The following is an 18,520-nucleotide window of genomic DNA, read 5'->3' as shown; positions in this document are numbered from 1 at the left end:
AGGCCCTCCAGGTGATTCTGATTCATGCTGAAGTTTGAGAACTAATGAAATAAAAAATGATGTATAAGGGATAAGACTGCTGACTTTTTATTTATCTGTAAAGATTCAGAAAAGTTTCTCGTATTTAGGGTATTCAGAATAGAAAAGGGTGCTTTGATTTTAACTTTAGTACATAATTCAGGAAGCTGAAGAATGTTTCAGGTAAATATGAAAACCTTTAAGTCCCTTCTCAATTCTTTTTCATCACACTTCTGACCCCTAGAAGTTGAGAGATACTGTCTAAGCCAGTATTCCTCAGATACTGTCAAGATCTCTTTAAGTCATCTTGGCTGAGTTCAGTGTGGTTCCTGCAAAAAGTAGGGATTCACCCCACATCTCGGGCATATTCTTGGGAATCCCACATATTTACCACGCCTGGATTTGCACCAGAGAGACTTAGAAAAACTTCAATGCATGAAAGAGTACCCAGATCAACCCACTTGCATAAGAATATTTCTTGAAAGATCTAATCCCATAGAAAATTTCCGATGGGTTATGGACATGAGTAGATTGTATTTAGAATTCCTGTGTTAGTATGACACTTTGGTTGTAGGTAACAGAAAACTTAGTTCTAGTGAGCTTAAACAAATAGGAGTGTGTGTTTCATTATGTAAAGTTCAAAATAGCCCAACTTCAGCCACAATGACAACTGTGTCTTAGGAAATCTTCTCTTCATCTCTCAGTCCTGCTGCTTTTCTCTGCTGAATTTCTTTTTAGGCAACATCACCTCAAATAAGGACAAGGATGGCCTCTATTAGTTCCAGGCTTATGTGCCACCAACATAGTAAAAATCAACTTTTCTGGTAGCTCCATCAAAAGTCCCGGTGAGGGCACTCAGGGGCTTGCCTTGGTTCATGCACCTATTTTCTAGCCAGTTACTAAGGCCAGTGCTGAATTAGTCTGACCCTGGAGTAAAGGCAATGCCAACCAGGAGAATCAAAAGAAAAGAGGGGGGTGCTCACCTGTGTGGACATGAAGGGCTCTGTTGTCCATCAAGTGTTATCAAGCTGGCAGAAACAAGTGATTTCTATTGCAAACTCCAAGAAAATGTGTAGAGCTCAGGATTTAAGAAGAATGCTGCTTTCTGTTCTTGCCATCTATAAGCATAGTAGGAGCTTTCACTCCATTACCAGAGTACACATTTAGGGAAAAATCAAGATTATTAAATTCGATGTGGACCAATACAAAGTCTTTTGTTATTTCCTTAATAGGTAATTCATATTTATATGGTATTATGCTAGATGGTGGGGAAGAGGGCTATATTGCGATGGTTTTTACACATTTATGAGAACATTCTAGAAAATCAGGATAAAAAGACACAACAATTAATTATCTAAAAATTCCAGGACTAAGTAGTCTACAGAAAACTCAATTTTGAAAATATATTCAACAAGTCACTGGTTAAAAAGTGGTTCATATCCTGGCTAACAAGGTGAAACCCCATCTCTACTAAAAATACAAAAACTAAGCTGGGCGTGGTGGCAGGAGCCTGTAGTTCCAGCTACTCGTGAGGCTGAGGAAGGAGAATGGCGTGAACCCGGGAGGCGGAGGTTGCAGTAAGCCGAGATCGCGCCACTGCACTCCAGCCTGGGCGACAGAGCGAGCCTCCGTCTCAAAAAAAAAAAAAAAAAGTGGTTCATAAAGCCATATAAACAGATTTTCCATCTCCACGCACATTTTCAAAAAAGATGCTTAACTTCCAAAGGACAACCATGCCCATTCCTCCTAATCTGAGGATTCATTCATTCCAGCAAGTATTCCGTATGTTTTAAGAGCCTAGAGCAGAGCAGAGCATATCCAGGCTAAGATACATACTCTTCCATGCATAACAAGGAGTCGCTTGCATTTTCATCCCAAGTGTGAATGGTAGGTATGGAAGGGCAAGTGTTTAATGAAGTGTGGAACCTCAGGGTGGACCAGAATGCAGTGAGAGGTCATTGGATGCAGCTGCCGCGTTGATGACTTATCTTTGACAGGAGAATGAGGGAACTCTGGCTGAAACACCAATGTCACTCCTCACTGCACTCCTGTCGGATGAAGCCTACTGTAGATAATTCTGTCACAGGAGAATCTCAGCCTTGCCAAAAGCTACAGGGATGAGCCCTCCCGCTCTGATACTGCCCATTGCCCCCTTCAGGCTTGAAGGGGAAAAAACAGTGCCAGGCTACTGTTGGTGGTGGTGTTGATATGTCCAGGTGGAAAGGTCACTCCAGGTAAATTTCAGCCTCTTCAGTGTGCTGAGTTCAAAGGTACTGCAGAAGGATGAGGTGTGTGGCAAGAGGGAGGAAGGAAAATCAAATTAGAAATGGCAGATGTAGAGTGTTCAGACTCTAGACTCAGAGGGACTTGGGATTAGACCCCAGCTCTACTGTTTATTCGCCATGTGTGGTCAGGAAAGGTTAACGCTTTACATCAGATTCTTACCCACTCAATGAAGGCTCAGATTTGGTTATAAGGATTAAGAAAGAGGCCAGGCACGATGGCTCACGCTTGTAATCCCACCAGTTTGGGAGGCTGAGGTGGGCAGATCACCTGAGGTCAGGATTTCGAAACCAGCCTGACCAACATAGTGAAACCCCATCTCTACTAAAAATACAAAATTAGCCAGGTGTGGTGGTGCATGCCTTTAATCCCAGCTACTAGGGAGGCTGAGGCAGGAGAATCACTTGAACCTAGGGGGCAGAGGTTGCAGTGAGCCGGGATCATGCCATTGCACCCCAGCCTGGGCAACAAAAGGGAAACTCCATCTCAAAAAAACAAAAGAAAGACAGGTATATGAAGTGTCTACTTGGTGAGCACTCAATTGATGGCAATTATTGTGAGTAGTATAATCTAAAACAGTGGTCACTTTTCTGCCAGTTCTGGAACTTTACCATAAGTAATCCCAGAAACACAAATTTTAGAACTGTGTACTATAAGTTGGTTCTAAGGGAAATTTTGAAAATTCAGGTTTATTTATTTTCAGTGTTTCTTTTCTTGAGGTATTTCTGATTGCTTTATGCTATTTGACACTGGCAATAAATTGTCAAATTTTGATGCTATCTTAAAATACTAAACTGTCATATTTATTAGGTCTCTTTTTTAAGTTAGTGAATTTTCAGCTTATTTGTGAGACTATTTCTATCATTATTTGAAAATAAGATATAGTTTGATAAAGGTTGCTACTGAAAAAAATTTCTTTAAAATGTTTTACTTTACAAAGTCAAAAAATAAATTAATATATTAAATGTTAAAAGATATCACCTTTCCTTAAAATATGTTAGCTTTCACCTTATTTTTACCTTCTGTGAAGTTTATGGGCTCAAAAAGAGAGTCCAGGTTTGAAGTAACTGGTGAGAAAGCATTTTCAGTTCGGTTTTGGGAATGAGTGATCTGAACACAGGACATAATTACAGCTGAAAAAAAGGTGTTTCTACAGTGATGTCAATAAAATTAAAAGAATCATAAAAAAGATAAAAGGAACAAGAAAGACATCTTGTTAAGACTACAAGAATATATATATACGTATATGTATACATATATACGTATATATGTATACGTATATGTATATATATACATACACATATACATATATACATATATGTATAGATGTGTATATATATACATATATATACAGACGTATATATAAAAGGAAAAGCTATACTCATATCTAAATCCTAGAGCACTTTTAACTGCAAGATACGGAAAACCAGGCTAATCAAATCGACTTGAGCAAAAAATTGAATTTAGTCATTTATTTGCTCACATATCCAGAGAAGTCCCAGGAGTGAGTCAGGATTCATGCTTCACATAGTCAGACCTCAGTTTTTCTCAATCTTCAAATCTTGTGTCTTCTCAGTGGACATTAATCTTTGAGCACTACAGCCTAGAAGCTGCTCTCTTTCCTAACAGCTGAACATGTTTATTAGGCTTGCTCTTGTGGTTTCAGTCAAGTCCTCATCCCAGAAGCAATTCCTGTGACCAAGGGGATGTGATGCCTTGGCCAGTTAGACCTGAGTCTTATGGACACCAAAACTCAAGTCTGGAATATAGTTCCCATCATAAACCACATGTGATGATGGTGGAGGAGGTGAGAGTTCCCCAGGAGGAAATCAAATGCAATTATTGGAAAGGGGAAGATGACTGCATTCCTCAATGTCCAGTTTAAATTCTACTTTCTCTGGCAAATCTTTCCAGAACACATCTTACACAGTGACCACTTCTCCCTCTCAACACACAAAATATACTGCAAGTGATGTGCTTGCCTGACAGCCATTCTCCTAATTCCTTGTACTGTTCTTTACATCTTAGATTATTCCAGGGGATGCTTGTCTTGGTCCATTTGGACCACTATACCAATGTACCATAGACTGAACCACTTATAAATGACAGAAATTTATTTCTTATTGTTCTGGAGACTGGAAGTCCAAGATCAGGGTGCCAGCATGGCTAAGTTCTGGTAAGGATCCTCTTCCGAGTTGCAGGCTGCCAACTCTCAATGTATCCTCACATGGTAGAAAAGACCAAGGGAGCTATCTGGGGCCATTTTTATAGGGTACTAATCTCACTCATGAGTGCTCTGCCCTCATGACCTAATTACTTCCCAAGGACCCCGTTTCCTAATACCATCACTTTGGACGTTAAGATTTGAAAATATAAATTTTGGTGGCCCATAAACATTCAGAACATGGCAATGCTGTTGGTGCCTCATCCAGATTCCCTCTACTAGCCAGTGCACCCTTCCCCTACCACCCGCTGTGAGAGTTGACTGCTAACACCTCACAGTTGCTCTGCTTCCTCAGAGAACTTAGCTGAACTCAGCCATTTGGCCAGAAATTTGTGTCCCATACTTCCACCCAGGAGCAGCCCATAGCAAATGTCTGCAACTCATTTTCTCACATGGAGAACAAGAGGCTTATTCCCTTGCCTTGAGGCAATATCGGCTCTGTGGCACAATTCACACTCCAGAGCTGCCTATGTGATCAGGCCCAAGCTGAGATCTTCACTCCGCTCCTCTCCTGCCCCATCTATATTTAGAGAACATACTTTTAAAATCAGCTTTCTTTTCTCTTTTCTTTCTCTCACTTTTATTTTTCTTCTCCTGAGAGCTTCTCTCAATAAGTCAAGAGTCTCGAATCTCTTTTTCAGGTTCTAGGTTTGGATAACTTGATATAAGGTAATTATTAAACTTGTCACATTCATTTGTCTCTAATAAATGTAAGATTCCTGTGAAGAGGAACCATGTTTTGGTCTATCCCTAATTTTTAATATGATTTACGTTTTCATATATGTACATGGTGCTTTTCCAACTGCTTTGAGAAGGCAAGACCACATCTTCTATTGCAATATTTCTCAATCTTTAATATTCATACAGATCCCCTAGAGATGTTATCAAAATGGCTTAGTAGACCTAAATTAAGGCCTGAGATCTGTAGTTCTAAGAAGCTCCCAAGTGATGCTAATGTTGTCGGTCTGTGTATGACACTTTCAGTAACAAGTTCTACTACACATCAATTATTTTAAATCACCCACAGCATTTAGTACTATGCTTTCTATCCCATAAGCATTCAGTAAATGTTTGTTCTTAGACTCTGAACTAATTGAAAAACATAGGAATTGAAGGCATTTTATTGAAAAGAAAGCTGATTTTCAAAGTATGTTCTCTAAATATAGATTTTCTTTCCTACATCAATGGCTATCAGTAAAAGTTACTAAGGGAGGCTTTTTTTTTTTTTTTAAGTTTCTAGATAGCCTGCAACAGAAATATTTCCTGAACTTAATTTCTTCTGTTCCAGGACATAGAGCTAAGGGGCCAATTAGTAACAGTCCAGTATTTCTTAGATATGCCAACGGAAATCGAAGACGGTAATTTTGTGAAGAATTAGAATTTGATTTCTTATCTGGCATCGGAAATTTAATGTCCACACTGGGCCTCAGCTCCTGAGTTTCATCTTAAAGTCACTCACGCTTGGGCCTTTGGTTCGTCTCCACAGCAAGGATAACGGCTGCAGTCAGTCTTCCGCTGAGATGTGCATTTCAGGTCTTAGGGCTGTAGGTGACTTCATCCCAGGGCTCACAGTTCAGCTGTCCTTCTGACATTCATCCTATTAATTATAGATGAGATACTAATCAATCTGTCATTCTGGAATTCTGCAGAATCTAGCTCTGCTCTCAAAAAAGAGTGAGAGTTCTTCAGTGTTATCATCAGATCTTTCTTTTGGAACAAAGATTTGTGTTATGTTTCTCTCTGAGAGGGAGAAAAACTAAGTCTGATAAATTCTGATATACAAACGCTGAAAGTGTATAAAGCAGTACAATTTATTTTGTATAAATATGTGGTTTTCAATCCTGAGTTTATCAGAATTGCCTGAAGGGCTATGTGAAAATACAGTTTTAATAGATCTGGGGCATGAATCTGGACTCTCCAATTTTAATTAAGCTCTGTAGGGGATTCTGATACGCAGGGATGAGCATCATTGGTGTAAAATGCTAATTTCTAAATTTTCATGAGGATCAGAATCATCTGGAGGGATTTTTAAAACACAGTTTCCTGAGTTCACTCCAGATGTTCTGACTTAGCAGGTCTAGGGAGGAACCTAAACATTTGCATTCATTATTGTTAGTTGTAGAGATAGGGTTATAGCTATGTTGTCCAGCATGGTCTTGAACTCCTGGGCTCAAGTAATCCTCCCATCTAGGCCTCCCAAAGCATTGGGAGTGCAGGCATGAGCCACTGAGCCCAGAGCAGAATTTGCATTTCTGAAAAGCTCAGGTAATGCTGATATCGCTTGTTCATAGATAACCTGTTATATATGATATGGTTTGGCTGTGTCCTCACACAAATCTCATCTTGAATTGTAGCTCCCGTAATTCTCATGTGTTACGGGAGGGACCCCGTGGGAGATAATTGAATCATGGGGGCAGTTTCCCTCATAGTGTCTGGTGGTAGTGAATAACTCTCACAAGATCTGATGGTTTTATAAGGGGTTTCCTCTTTCACTTGGCTCTCATTTTCTCTTGCCTGCCACCATGTAAGACATGACTTTGCTCCTCCTTTGCCTTCCACCATGATTGTGAGGTCTCACCAGCCACGTGGAACTGTGAGTCCATTAAATCTCTTTTTCTTTATAAATTACCCAGTCTCGGGTATGTCTTTATTAGCAGCATGAGAAACAGACTAATACAATATAACAGTAGTATAGCTACATATTAGAATCACTGTAGAGATTTTAAAATCTCATGCTCAGAACAAGTACCAGCATCTCTGGAAGTAGGACAAAGGCATCCGCCTTTTAAAAAATCAGGTTATTTCAGTGTGCAGTTAAGGCTGAGAATCACTGGTGGGGAGCAATATAGCATCAATCTTACCTTCAATTTTTAGAGGGAGCCACCTGTGGAAACATGGAATGGTGAAAAGCATTAACTTTATGATAGGCAGATGCAAGTTCAAATCCCGACTCTGCCATCCAATAACTGAGAGCCTGGGTGCACATTACCTAACCCTTTTAAGCCTCAGTATTCTCATCTATCAAATGGGTATTATAGCAATAGTATCCTCCTCAAATAAATGAGATTAAAAAAAAGTCAAAGCTTTTGCCACAAAGGCTAATACACAGTAAATGCTCAATAAATGCACATGGATATTATTGTTACCATTGTGTCATTTGTTATTATTATAATTGTCATTATGTAAAGAATTTTAATGAAAATATTTCTTTTTTTAATTTTAATTTTTTAACTTTTATTTTAGGTTTGGGGATATATGAGAAGGTTTGTTACATAGGTAAACTCATGTCACAGGATTTTTTTGTACAGATCATTTAATCACCCAGCTATTAAGCCCAGTACCCAATAATTATCTTTTCTGCACCTCACCCTCCTTCCATTCTCCACCTTCAAGTATACTCCAGTGTCTATTGTTTTCTTCCTTGTGTTCATAAGTTCTCATCATTTAGCTCTCGCTTATAAGTGAGAACATGCAGCATTTGGTTTTCTGTTCCTTCCTTAATTTGCTACAGATAATACCCTCCAGCTCCATCCATATTCTTGAAAAAGACATGACTTTGTTCTTTTTATGGCTACATAGTATTCCATGGTGTGTATATATCACATTTTCTTTCCTTACCATGCAGAATGCTATTTCCAACTACTTCCTTACACCTGATATTCTTTATTTTAGAGTCTATGTGGTGGGTGTTTTGGGGGCTGAGGCCAATTATTCAGCATTATTTTACATATAGACAGATAGTACGTTTAGCTTTAAATATCTTTCATCTCTTTGTGAATATGTTTCTCAGATAATTTCCCAATCACAAGTTTTAAAGACAAGAAGGATGTAGACTGAAAATCTTGGTGTTATAGAACACCTGCAAAGCTGGGGGAGAGACTATTTTCAAAAATGACTCCAACCTTTTACCCATTTCTGTGTCTATACTCTGCAATGTGACTGTGCAATTCTTCCCATGAGGAGAATAGATCTCTTTTTCCACCTCTTGCATCCGGGCTGTCTTGTGAATAGCTTCAGCTGATAGAATGTGGTGGAAGTGATTGGCAGCAAGTTCAGAGCCTGGGCGTCAAGAGCCCTTACACACTTCTGTTCTCTCTTCTGCTCTTCCATCTTCATCATGAGAACATGCCAGGCTGGCCTGCTGGCATATATGACATGGGGAGCAGAGCCAAGTCAACCAAGTTGTCCCAACTGAGGCCCCAGATACATCAAAGAACCCAGCCAAGATCACCAAAGTCTCCTGGTCAATCCATAACTCAACTGATGCAGGAATAGTCAACTCAGATCAGCAGAACTGCCCAGCCAACTCATAGGTTCATGAGAAATAATAAATGGTTGTTGTTTTAAGCCACTACATTCTGGGCATAGTTTGTTATACGGCACTAGCTAACTGACATAGAAGATTAAGTAAAAAGATTATTTTTAAGTAAGTGAAGATAATAGGGACTGGGAATAATGGAAGCCACATTTCACTACTTCAAAAAAATTGTTTAGGGTTGGTCATCTGGGCGTATTACATGTAACCTGAATGAGCCAGCATTTATTTACTTTCTCAAAAATAAATTATATCACATTGGGGTCTCTGAAATGACATTTTTTGTGATATTTTCTGGTAATATAGTTGAAGAATAGGTGAGGGGTGTGTGTGTGTGTGTGTGTGTGTGTGTGTGTGTGTGTTAAATTTAGTCAACAGTCTGTAGACACCCAGGAAGTCTCCAGGAGGGAAGACTTCCTGGTAGATTCTGTTCCAGACAAGAAACAGATGACATTTCTAGTGTGTAGGTCATAGACAAGGCTAAAGCAACAATAGATAGTGCCAGTTTCCTATTTTAGGCTTATAAGATTTATCAGAAGCTACCAGTTACAGGCCTATCAGCAAAGTCACCCAAGTAGTGGGGATTGAGGAAAGGTGGCAGCAAGGAAACTACTAATTGTGCTTTTTAAAGCAACTGCCTCCCAGGAACATGGACACATAGCATTTATCTTCATAGAGCTATTGGAAAGCCCACAAAGGAAGGTACTGTGAGGTCATGAGCTAGTGTCACTGTGCACTTATCAGTGCTGAAATCCCAGGTGATCTCATCCACCCCTCATAGAGATAATAAGAATTACCAACATTCTTCTTCAACAGAGTCCTTTTGTAAATGTGCTTTAACTGTTCAACTCTGTAAGACAAGTGCCTAAGAGTGTAGTATCTAATTATTCCACAAAAAATTGAGTTGGTATTTAATCTTGTTAAAGTCTGTAAATAAGTTTGGCAAGCAAGCTTACGGATGGCAACTTGACACATAAAATATTTCATTTTGGGGTGTTGTCGGTGTATATGATTTGATTTAGATACTTCACAATCCACAATGTGGGAGACAGGGACAACTAAGCAATAAAATTTTTCTCTCAGGTTAGTTTGATCACAATGCCTATAACAAGAATGCCCTAACCACAGGAGTCATGATGACTGGGCATGTGATTTCTAGGTTGTAATGGATATTTACTGAGCATCTTCTGTACATAATGGGACCCTATGTGGGCCAAAGTGATTGAGAAACATTCCCTATCTTTAGAAACAGGTAACACTGGAGGAATCAACATTAGAAGGAAAATCAGACAAAGTAACAAACAGTTAAACTACAATGTAAAATATACTATTAGAAGTGAAAAAGAGAGGGCTGGACTGCAAAAGAGGTGGAATTAAGAAAATTCTCACTGGGATATTGACACTACTTTTGAAGGAAGAATATGAATTTGCCTACCAGAAAAGCTGGGGGAGACCAGCTCTGGTGAGAGAAACAGCTTGTGCAATATTATGATGCCATGATGGACCTTTGTATATTTGGGACACGGCAATTTCTTTGGTGTGGTTAGAGGTTGCACTTGCTAGGAAGAACACGAGAAGCTGGAGCTGAAGAATCAGGTCTGGGTTAGATGGTGGATAACCTAGGGATGCCATGATAAGGATTTTATCCTGGAAGAAATGGAGAGGGTAAGTCTAGAAGCAGGGAGGCCATGTAATGGCATATGGCGGGAGTCTACATCACAGATGGTGAGAGCCTGAAATAAGGTATTGTGCTGCTGCTTGTTGGGAAGCAGACCCTGAGCCAAGGATTTGTGTGTAAGTGGTTTATGAAGGCAGTACTTTCAGCAGAATGTGTGAGGGAGTATGAAAAGCAAAACAGAGAAGGCGAAAAAGTCAAGCAAGGGTGTGAGTTCAGAAATAGCATCACCCTCAGCCTGGTCCTAGGATGAACTCTGTAGCAATAATTACTCCTCACTCTGTAGCATTAATTACTCCTCACCCTGTATCCCATACCAGCTAGCCATGGGCTAGAATCCATCCTAAGGGAGATGTAAACTCTGAGTCACTTCTGACTCTCTCTACAGGTGAGGCTGGTTACAGGCCCAAGGTCAGTCCTCTGAAGGTCAAAGGTATAAACTTTTAATGGCAAGAGCACAACTGGGCAATGGTGAAAAAAAGTTGGTTAAAAGACCCTAGAGGATCTGAATGGGGTACCAAGGGTATCCACTACACAGCTGTAAAGGGAAAGGGGGACAAAGAACAATAGTTCCCAAACTATGTTTCTGGGGACATTTAATTGTGTGAAATTTCTGTAGGAATTAGCAATGGGAATGGTGGTTATAAGTTTGAAATTGCCAAGTTGAATGAAATTAAAAACCTTGTTTACTGCAGAAATTCTCAGATCCTTTGATATCCCAAGAGGCCAATAACATACAAAGCATTTTCAAGCTCATTTAATGAGAGCACACCTTGGGAAATACTTGAGTTGGGAGGTATTAAGAGTTTGCATTGTTTGAACTAAGTAGATCGCTATAAATGTTGAAAGTGAGGAAGGTGTCTGGGTGACTTTCATGTTTCTGACTTGGGCAGTGGGATGGTAGGGCAGGTTGTGGGTAGGGGAGATGAATAGTTCATTTTTGGATTTGTTGAGTTTAAAATCTCTATAGGAAGGAAAGAAATCCGTGCTGTTGATTTGCCAGAAAGTTATCACTTAAGTTAAATTTATAGATGAAATTACTCAGGATGAGGGTATAGGCTGTAGGAGAACAAAAGTTCTGAGGGTGGATATTTGGAAGACACCAGGGTTTAATTAAAGAGAGTAAAACCACCCCACAAAGGAAACTGACAAGGAATATTTGGAAATGGAGGATAACCAAGGGCAAAGAGGTCTAGTAACCTAAGAACTAAAAAGATACATTTTTGGTTTGCAAACTAGATCATTTATAATCTTTGTGAAACGACATTAGTGGAATATTGGATACATATGCTATATTGCAGCAGGTTTAATCTAACAGAAAATGGAGCAGCTCCTCTGCAAAAACAAAAACAAAAAACCAAAAGACCAAAAGGAAAGGGGAGAGGGTAAAGGAATAAAAGAGTTTCTTTAGATGGAGAAAGTTGAGTGTGTGATTACACTGAAAGGAAGGAGATTTCAGAGAACAGATAGTTGAAAATTTAGAAGTGAAAATAAGTGACTAATGAGGGAAAGATTTTAAGGTGTTCAAATTAAAGTATTAGGAAAGTGGACACAAGTTTGGTTATAAGGGATGGGGATGATCATCATGGTATGGGAATTGGTAAAATAGTTATAACTAATTTCTTTGCTTTATTTGTGGGACATGAGGAATCATCCTCTGAGTGGTTTCTGATTGTAGTAAAACTTTCTTTATTTGTCAGATATTTGTTGACTGTCTAAAGCATGCCAGACACTGTGCTAAGCACTGGTGCTGGGAAGATTAGGCAGCATCTTTGTAGATATAATTGTGCCTCTTGTCCTCAAGCAGCAGACAGTTTAGATGGAGAGACAAACTTCATGGAGGAGACTGTGAATGTTTGAGTAGAAGAACATTGACCAAGAGCATGAAATGGTATCCTTGGATATCAGTGAGCACCCTGCTGAGTAGCATGATTGCTCATCACCGGTTAACTTTCCTCAGTGGTATTCTATTATACCCTGGCAGGAACGATGAGGATGCAAGTTTGAATGGATCTAGGCTTGGAATTTTGCAATAAGGGTTGACAGAATTAAAAAGATAGGATAAAGAAAATGGCTACAGTGATGCACAATGATGTCCTAGGAGGACAAGCAGAAAGTTGGGAGGTACCAAGGGCCAGCAGAATAATGAGGACAAGTAACTGATGTAGAAAGGGCCGGGGAGAATAAGCTTTAAATTTGTGGTCAAAGATTAGGACTTTTGAGGTAGATCAACTTCAGGTTGTTGATATTTTCATGGAAATGTGTGGTCAAAGATTAGTGGAGTTGAAGGTTATTGAAGTTAAGGAAGTTACAGAAGTGAACACCAGTCAGTGTCAACTATGCTTCTAGCAAGAGATGGAGCAGGGATTAAGATCACAAATCAGATGGCAAGGTTCTCAAGAATAAAATAATGAAAAAGTGAATGATTCTGTCCCATTAGACTCTAAGAATAGTAAATTTAAAGCTAAACCAGACATGCACATACAGGACCCAATAGTCAATATGGAACACTTTCCTGATTTACCAAGCAGTAGAACAAGCAATAATCTCTACAAAGCAAAACTCGTTCATGACTATTAAAAAACACACCTTCCTTCTTTCTGTGTCATGAATTTAAAAATAATGTCAGAATGTTTGAAATCCTTCCCTCACTGTTTAAAAGTAATGGACTTGGTTGAGGGGTATAAAATACTCCCCTCAAACCCTAGGGATTTGAGAGCATCCAAATTCCATTCCAGTCCCCTGCAGATGACCAGCACTACTGTACACACAAGAGAGGCTCGCTCATGTGTCAAAATAAGGCAAAGAAACTTCCCCCATCTGAGATAGATGTCTGGTTTACTCTTCATTGACATAATCAAAAGTAAGTCATTTCCTCAGGAAATAATAGATGCTTGGCATAATGTTTGACTATGCTTAATGGTTCAGAGAGATAAATTTAACATGACAAGGGGCAGGATAGACCAAATACACATCATATGGAATGAAGTGAATAGTAACCTATATATTGTCACTTTATGATATTGATTCTTGTTTATAACTAACAGAAGCCTCTTCCAGCTGCTCTATGTTATTCTTTCCCCTCCAGTCTGCAAGCCATTTCACCAAACGCCTATCACGGCAAGCTAATTCATTGATTAGTTTGACTAAATTCTACACCACCACCAACTTAGGATGTGTGAACCTTGGGTCAAGTGATTTTTCAAATATGTTTTTTGATCTTTACCACAAACCTGAAAGATAGGCATTATTATCTCAGTTTTACAAATGAATGAATGGAGGCTTAGAAGTAAAACTTCTTGCCCAACAGAACTGTCACCAGTAGTTGTGGGACTGTAATCTGAGCTCAGGTCAGGCAGGCAGGCCAGTGGCAAAGCTTGTGATCTCTCCAAAGTGCCTGCTGGCCTCAGAAACTAATGAAACTGCAACATTTTTAATCTCATTTGGGTATCTTGGGAAATAAAGTTGTTTATTGCTTGGATTCCAGGTACACCAGTGTTTGGCTTCTAGTTGATTCCATATCAGCATAGCCATCTCCTCATAATCTAGGATTGTAAGCTGCCAATCAACAGGGGCATGGGAGGATAGAGGAGCTCTTCCTAATTCCTTCCAAAATCAAGATTCTGTGAGGGATCCTGAACAGTCCCTGTCTAGTAGCAGTCCCCTGCCCTATGCACAAATAAGTGAAAAACCCAATTCCATCCACTGTTCCACACTATATAACCAGTGGACTCCAAATAGCAAATTTATGGCATACAGTACAGTGCACTACCATGATACACATTGAAAATAATGATTTGTCAACATGATAGAAAAAAAAGTTTTCTTGGAATCTGTGTAAGTCAGACTATACAATAATTTAACACACATAAGGAGATTCAAGAGGGTGCCACCGTGAATATTTCCCCAGCCATGAGCCTTAAAATAAGAAGGTGGTAGGAGGAGTTTGCTTTTGCCTTACTGTCTTTGGTGTTACAGAAAATGATAAATAAATTTGGAAAACTAGTGGAGTTATTATTAAGTTTTTCTGCAATGCCTTTTCATAGGGGGAACAACATAGAATTGAACATCTCTATCACATAGATGACTGTAATCCTAGGACTACCAGCTTAGCAAAACTTTCTCTGCTAAGATTCATTTCTCTGCTTGGGGTGCAGTGCAGAAAAATTATTTTTAAACTGAGATAAAACTTTTTATTCAAAAGCCAATTTCAAAAATAAATAAATAAATAGATGGGACCTCTTTGATATACATTTTGATACGGGAAGGAATAGGACAGGGTTTGGAAAGACATCATCATTTTGATATGACTGTGAACAGTAGACTTCTTTAGGGGAAAAAAAATCCCAGCGAAAAATAGGTAGTTTCATGTCCTGAAGATCAAATATAGAGAGTATGATCATAGTTTTGTAAACTGCTTGTCTTTCCTTGTTTTGTTTTTTGTTTTTGTTTTTGTTTTCTTGCCACATGCAGAAGATAGAGTTGGATTATTTTGGAAGAGTGACCTATGACCTGGAAGTCTGGATCCCACAACATTTGACCCAAATCCCAAATGTTTATTTTTTCTTTACCTAGAAAGAACACATTAGTCTTGAAATCTGATATGTTTTCCATTTTATAATAAATAATGCTTAAAACCCGCTGTCTCAGTCAAGCTTTAATAAGAGAAGCAAGACCACTAGGATTATATATGTATGAAAGAGAAGATGGATGTAAAATGGAAAAAATTAAAGACAAATGGAAACCCACAAGGATAAACTGGAAACTATGTCAGTCTTGTTGCCTCTGATCTTGGTAATGTGTTTGTCCTGCAGAAATAGGAGCTCTATCCTGCACTAAACACACACTTGGTCCAGGAGTCAGGGAAGCTGTAGGAAGAATGTGGGGAAGACAGAGAAGTTGCAGGCCCCAGCTCCTGCCTCACAACAGCAAGGTGAACCAACAGATTAATGACAAGGCATGTGCATGACAAAAGCTTGTTCCCCAACCTTCCAAGAGTAAAAGCAAATGGCCAATGCCTCATCACCTCCCTCCAAATCTGCAAACACATCTGTTGTGGTTCATCCTAGCCAGAAACATAGAAAAGGGACTTCTGGGAAATACAGTGCAGCCTTGCCATGCTTATGTGTTAACAAAGCCACCACATCTACCTTCATGAAAGTACACTGACTCTTTCCCCAAAGCATCATGTACAACTAGGGGCCCAGCCACAGAATGATGGGAGGCAGTGATTCCAGTGCTCTAAGGCAGGTGGCATGGCCACATTCAAGGGCAGACACACAGTTTCATCAGGCAACCAACTCTTCTCAACTGTTTTCAAGATCCATCATGCCTCCTCTTCCTTATGACTATCTCCTCAATTTTCTCTCCAAAACCAAGAGATAAAATACACACCTTTAGCCATGGTCTAACACACACGGCAGAGGCCAATATAGAGAGGAGATAAACCATATTCAAGTTATCTGAGACATGACAGCAGTTCTTTTTTTTTTAGTGACATTTCCAAACTACATTTTTTCCTAAACATTTACTACTAGACTAAGTTCTGACTTCCTCTTCTGTTAAAATATTTATATCAGCTGATGAAGGCCTTTATTTTCCTTAACACTGACATGCATAACCCAGCCTCTTTGTCAGGCATATAATTCACCTGGAAGTAAATACATTTGATACACAATATGGAATGCAATCTGAGGTGCTTGCAGCATGAGAACACCAAAGCCACATTAAAAATCAAGAATCCTATCGTCGTGCTTGGGAGGGTAAGCATACGGCAGGCAACTAAACTCCATTTATGTTGCAGCATCTCGGTTATTTAAAAATATCTCATAAAATGACTATATAAGTACTATATATGTGTGTGTGTATGAGAGAGAGACAGTGTGTGTGTGTGTGTGTATTTTGCTAGTATTGATGAATATGAGAATGAACGAATAACTTCCTGGGGAAGATGAGAACCTTGAATCTGGCTTGAAAGTGGCAAATAAGTTGAAAATGTAAAGGAAGAAACCAGATGAGGCATTATAGTGAAGGAAAGACAAGCAATTGTGGAGGATCTTAATAAGAAAAGTAACAAAAAGTTAGGCTGATGAGGTGGTGCAAATAAGTCAATGGTTCCTCTTACAAGGAGGCTAACAAGTCTTGGGATAAGAAGGTATCTGCAGGGTGAGGAATGATTTTAAGAAAATCTTAGCTGGTAGAAAAAAATTCCCAGAAAACTAGAAGCCTAAGACCTAGTGCTAAAATCCAATTAGTGGGGACAATAAGGGCTCTTTCTAAGGATGCGTCTTCCAAACAGAAAAGTAAGCATCTGAATTCATTAGGCAGAAAAAAATGGCCGTCAACCAACTAACATGGAACCTCTTTGGTGCTGTCAGCTCAGGCCCCAGGCCCAATAGGACATGCTCCAGAAAACACAGGCTGAGAGACCAATTAAAGGAAGGACCTTCATTTTCCCAAAGTAATGTACTATGTGAGATAATCAAGATCTGCAAAGGGAACAAGCTGTTGCTCTTTGTCTTAAAGAGCAGATTTGACTGGGCATGACCAATTCTATTTTTTAGAGCTGTTCACACCTAAGCCCACACTTACGTCTCCCACCTCATTTACTCTTTTTACAATGAAGCGTTGACACTCCTCCATCAAGATGTGGGGTCCACACTTTCTCCCCTTAAAACTGGTGGCCTTGTTTCTATAGGAGAATTGAGGCTGAATGAGTTCTGAAGCAAGGACATAAAAAGAAATATAATGCTTCTGCCATCTTCATTCTCTCTCTGAGGACACACACCTTGGGACCCCTAAGTTGTCAGGTAAAGTGTCCAGCTACTTGAAGCTGTCTTTGTGAAGGGACCATGATGTAGGGAGATCATATATTTGGAAAGAGATGCCCAGAGAGCTCCATCTGTTCCAGCCCTCAATTGTTTGAGTCTTCCTTGTCCAGGTGTCAGACATACAAGTGACTGAGCCTGGATAATTCCAGTCCCTGGCCTGTGGCTGCCCCAGCTGACAGTTGGCGCCAGCCTTTGAGTCTCCGAATTCAGGGTCCAGACCTGGCTGAGCAGAGATGAGCCATGCAAATGTTGAAATTTTGCTTTACGCCACTAAGTTCTGGGGATAATTTGTTATACAACCTTTAAAGAATTTTGGACTACAGGGTGAATACAAGTTCGTAGAGAAGATGGAAACATGTCCAATAACAGTAAGAGTGATGTGGAATAACATTAGTAGAAGTAGGAGTATTAGTAGTCATTTCAGTAGTAGCAACATTACAGTAATAGTAGCATCACATATATTTTTTCCACATAATATTTAAAAAGAAAAAATTAAGATAGTTCTTTTGTTAACCCTGTTTTACAGAGGGGAAGCCTGAAGTGTAAAGAGACAAAAAATCTCCAAGTTCTCGGTAAGTAGTAGAGACAGGATAATGCTCCATGTAGTCTGGCTTCAGGGTCTACACACTTAAACATTTGAGTACATGGGTAAAGTTTGGAGATAGTTGAAATCTTAAAGTTATTGCTGCTGATAACTAGCATTTATTTAGCACTTACTCAGACTCTCGGCCAGGCACCATGCTTAAGGACTTTAAGTGAATTGTTTTAATAAGCAATGCAAGTTGAATGGCTGGCTAGGAGTGTAAATGAAATGGACTCTTTTTAGGAGGCAAAAGAGACAGGTTTGAAAAATTGTTTTTACTTAGTCATGGATTTTGGAAATTATTTAAAATACTGCAGAATAGAAATGCCTAAGAAGGTCATCACAAGCCCCATAAGCAGAGAAGTGGTCAGGAGTATAACAGAAATAGCAGTGTAGATTGCAAATTAAACCCCAGTGCTCCAAATCACAGACAATCTATGTGGCACCTAAGAAATCATTCGTGAATTTCCTTTTATTTTAAGCCAACATTCTCAATAACTGAATAGCACTGAAAGAGAATCCAATAAAGACCCAGCCTGCAGGCCTACTTTAAAAATTATTATTAATATGTAATGGTGCAACATTTATTGTG

The 18,520-nt window shown here is 39.3% G+C and overlaps 1 long non-coding RNA gene across 1 annotated transcript in view; it reads right to left on the bottom strand.

Annotated features, from left to right (window-relative positions):
• Window positions 1–18,520, bottom strand: part of LOC103784790 (uncharacterized) — a 590,306-nt gene that overhangs the window by 64,526 nt on the left and 507,260 nt on the right. Inside the window, exons 6-7 of the long non-coding RNA XR_008622252.2 lie at window positions 7,387–7,409; window positions 5,985–6,122 (exon numbers count right to left, since the gene is read on the bottom strand). This is a non-coding gene — a long non-coding RNA (uncharacterized LOC103784790). The remainder of the gene's footprint in view (window positions 1–5,984; window positions 6,123–7,386; window positions 7,410–18,520) is intronic.

Source organism: Pan paniscus, chromosome 21 (genome assembly GCF_029289425.2).
Source record: "Pan paniscus chromosome 21, NHGRI_mPanPan1-v2.0_pri, whole genome shotgun sequence".
Classification (NCBI taxonomy): domain Eukaryota; kingdom Metazoa; phylum Chordata; class Mammalia; order Primates; family Hominidae; genus Pan; species Pan paniscus.
The sequence above is the reverse complement of the archived record's forward strand: the minus strand, read 5'-3'. Positions and strand labels throughout refer to the sequence as shown.